The sequence below is a fragment of the Arachis duranensis genome, chromosome 3, assembly GCF_000817695.3.
Source record: "Arachis duranensis cultivar V14167 chromosome 3, aradu.V14167.gnm2.J7QH, whole genome shotgun sequence".
Lineage (NCBI taxonomy): Eukaryota > Viridiplantae > Streptophyta > Magnoliopsida > Fabales > Fabaceae > Arachis > Arachis duranensis.
This window is the reverse complement of record NC_029774.3, coordinates 80583329-80587813: the sequence shown is the minus strand read 5'-3', so window position 1 is coordinate 80587813 and position 4485 is coordinate 80583329.

Here is a 4485-nt window from a genome sequence, read left to right as displayed (position 1 = left end):
CCAACAATCTCCGTGGGATTCGACCCTTACTCACGTAAGGTATTACTTGGACGACCCAGTGCACTTGCTGGTTAGTTGTGCAGATTGCAAAAGTGTGACTGCAATTTTTGTGCACGAAGTTTTTGGCGCCATTGCCGGGGATTGTTTGAGTTTGAACAACCGACGGTGAATCTTGTTGCTTAGATTAGGAAAAATTTATCTTTTTTACTAAAATTTCATCTTTTATTATCCCTTCTAAAATTTTTTTTCAAAAATATTAGTTTTCTTTATTAATTTTTAGTTTTTCTGTGAATTTAGTGTCATGTTTTAAGTTTGGTGTCAATTGCATGCTATTCTTTGTCTTTCAATTTACGAATTGCATGTTCTTTATTTTTCTTTGATCTTCAAATTGTTCTCGTCAAATTTTCTTGTTTGATCTTTGGTTTTTCCTATTTTGTGTATTTTTTGTGTTTTCCTTGTGCAATTTCAAAATATTAGTTCTCAAATGTATTTTTCGTGTTTTCCTTGTGCAAGTTCAAAATATTAGTTTTCAAAAAAAATTTATTTTCATTTATTAAAAATACCTTTTTAAAACACGTTACATTTATAGCTCAATTGGCTAGAGCATTGGTTTATGTTCTTGGTAATTGGGTATCTTCTTTTGAAAATCTTTTCAAAAATAATTTTTCTTTGATTAAATCTTGTAGCAAACTTTAAGTTTGGTGTTTTCTTGTTAATTTTCTTTAATATTCGAAAATTTATTTTGGTTTTCTAAACATTTTAAGTTTGGTGTTCTTTCTTTTGTTCTTGTTGTTCTTGTGATTCTTCAAGGTGTTCTTGAGTCTTTCTTGTGTTTTGATCTTAAAATTTTTAAGTTTGGTGTTCCTTGGTGTTTTCCATCCAAAATTTTCGAAAACAAGGAGCATTAGATCTAAAAATTTTTAAGTCTTGTGTCTTTTGTGTGTTTTTCTCTTTCATCATAAAATTCAAAATTCAAAAGAATATCTTTTCTAACTATTTTTAAGCCATATTTTCAAATTTTTTTTATATAAAAATTCATATTTCAATTTCAAAATTTTTCAAATCTTATCCTTTTAAGATTAAAAAAAATTTATATCTTTTTCGAAAATATCCTAACCACTTTCTCTCTCCTCACTTTTTCGAAAATCTTCATAAAATATTATTATTATTTCGAAATTTTTATATATAATAAAATAAATAAAATAAATTCACATCATCTCCTTTTCTCCATTATGGACTTAAGTGGAAATGAACAGTTCAGAAGGACTCTGGGGTTATATGCTAACCCCACTACTGCTTCATATGGGAGTAGTATATGTATACCCTCCATTGGAGTTAGTAGTTTTGAGTTGAACCCTCAACTCATTATCATGGTGCAGCAAAGTTGCCAGTATTCCGGTCTTCCACAAGAAGAACCTACAAAGTTTCTGGCACGATTTTTACAAATTGCTGACACAATACATGATAAGAAAGTAGATCAGGATGTCTACAGATTGTTACTGTTTCCATTTGCTATAAAAGACCAAGCTAAGAGGTGGTTAAATAACCAACCTAAGGACAGCATAAAGACATGGAAACAGCTGTCAGAAAAATTCCTAAATCACTATTTTCCTCCAAAACGGATGACACAGTTAAGGCTGAGCATCCAAGGCTTCAAACAAGGAGATAATGAATCCCTTTATGATGCCTGGGAGAGATACAGAGAGATGCTGAGAAAATACCCCTCTGAAATGTTTTCAGAGTGGGTGCAGTTAGACATCTTCTATTATGGGCTTACAGAAAGAGCTCAGACTTCCCTAGACCACTCAGCTGGTGGATCTATACACATGAGAAAGACAATAGAAGAGGCTCAAGAGCTTATTGATACAGTTGCCAGAAATCAACATCTGTACCTAAGCAGTGAACCTTCCATCAACAAAGAGGCTAAAACAGTAACTGCTGAACTCAGTCCTGCAGATCAAGCTACTGAATTCAATCAGCAATTAGATTTTCTAACAAAACAGCTAGCCGAATTCAAGGAAATATTACAAGAAACAAGAATGGCTAATATGAATATGGAAGTGTAGTTGAAGCAAACAGAACAACAGTTATCAAAACAAAGAACAGAAGAATGCCAAGCAATTCAATTAAGAAGTGGAAAAACATTAAATACCGCACTTCAAGGCAGCAGGAAGCCAAGAAATGAACAAACTGCTACCTAAAATACCTCTGAGGAGAGTCAGAGCCCAGAGAGGAATAGTTCTGGCGCTCAAATGCCAGATAATGGGTGGAAAGCTGGCGTTGAACGCCCAACCCGTGCTCAGTCCTGGCGTCCAACGCCAGAAACAAGTAAGGAACTGGTGTTGAACACCCAAAGGAAGCCCAGTTCTGGCGTTCATATGCCAGAAATAGATAAGGAGTTGGCGTCTAACGCCACTCCAGCTTCCACCCCTGGTATTCAAACACCAGTGGGAGATCAGACACATACAAGTGCTGATAGCAACTCCTCTAAAAAGGCTTCTCAACCCACAGCTGTAGGTAATAAACCTACAGCAACTAAGGTTGATGAATACAAAGCTAAAATGCCTTATCCTCAAAAACTCCGTCAAGCGGAACAGGATAAGCAATTTGCTCATTTTGCAGACTATCTCAGGACTCTTGAAATAAAGATTCCGTTTGCAGAAGCACTTGAGCAAATACCCTCTTATGCTAAGTTCATGAAAAAGATTTTAAGTCATAAGAAGGATTGGAGGGAAACTGAAAAAGTTTACCTCACTGAAGAATGCAGTGCAGTCATTCTGAAAAGCTTACCTGAGAAGCTTAAAGATCCCGGAAGCTTTATGATACCATGAACATTAGAAGGTACTTGTACCAAGCATGCTCTATGTGATATTGGGGCAAGTATCAACCTAATACCTGCATCTACTATCAAAAGGCTTGGATTGACTGAAGTCAAACCAACCGGATATGTCTCCAACTTGCTGATGGTTCCATTAAACACCCATCAGGCGTGATTAAAGACATGATTGTCAAGGTTGGGCCATTTGCCTTTTCCACTGACTTTATGGTGCTGGAAATGGAGGAGCACAATAGTGCAACTCTCATTCTAGGAAGACCTTTCCTAGCAACTGGACGAACCCTCATTGACGTCCAAAAAGGGGAAGTGACCCTGAGAGTCAATGAGGATGAGTTTAAGTTGAATGTTGTCAAAGCTATGCAGCATCCAGACACCCAAAATGACTGCATGAGCATTGATATTATTGACTCTCTGGTAAAAGAGGTCAATATGGCTGAGAGTCTCGAATCAGAGCTAGAGGATATCTTTAAAGATGTTTAGCCTGATCTGGAGGAACCAGAGAGAATAATAGAACCTTTGAAAATCCCTCAGGAAGAGGAGAAACCTCCCAAACCCAAGCTCAAACCATTACCACCATCCCTGAAATATGCATTTCTGGGAGAAGGTGATACCTTTCCTGTAATCATAAGCTCTACCTTAGAGCCACAGGAAGAGGAAGCACTAATTCAAGTACTAAGAACACACAAGGCAGCTCTTGGATGGTCCATCAGTGATCTTAAGGGCATTAGCCCAGCCAGATGCATGCACAAGATCCTATTGGAGGGTGACGCTAAGCCAGTGGTTCAACCACAGAGGTGGCTGAATCCAGCCATGAAAGAGGTGGTGCAGATAGAGGTCACTAAATTACTAGAGGCTGGGATTATTTATCCCATTTCTGATAGCCCCTGGGTAAGCCCTGTTCAAATCGTCCCTAAGAAGGGTGGCATGACAGTGGTTCATAATGAAAAAAATGAATTGGTTCCTACAAGAATAGTTACAGGGTGGCGTATGTGTATTGATTACAGAAGGCTCAATACAGCTACCAGAAAGGATCATTTTCCTTTACCATTCATAGACTAGATGCTAGAAAGACTAGCAGGTCATGAATACTACTGCTTCCTGGATGGATATTCAGGTTATAATCAAATTGCAGTAGATTCTCAAGACCAAGAGAAAACAGCATTCACATGCCCATCTGGAGTATTTGCATACAGAAGGATGCCATTTGGTCTGTGCAATGCACCTGCAACCTTTCAAAGGTGCATGCTCTCTATTTTCTCTGATATGGTGGAAAAATTTCTAGAAGTCTTCATGGATGACTTTTCAGTATTTGGAGACTCATTCAGCTCATATCTTAACCATCCAGCACTTGTTCTAAAGAGGTGCCAAGAGACTAACCTGGTTTTAAACTAGGAAAAATGTCACTTTATGGTGACTGAAGGAATTGTCCTTGGGCATAAAATTTCGAACAAGGGAATAGAGGTGGATCAAGCGAAGGTAGAGGTAATTGAAAAATGACCACCACCTGCCAATGTTAAGGCAATCAAAAGCTTTCTGGGGCATGAAGGATTCTATAAGAGGTTTATAAAAGATTTTTCAAAAGTTGCCAAACCTCTGAGTAATCTGCTAGCTGCTGACATGCCATTTATCTTTGATAAGGAGTGTCTACA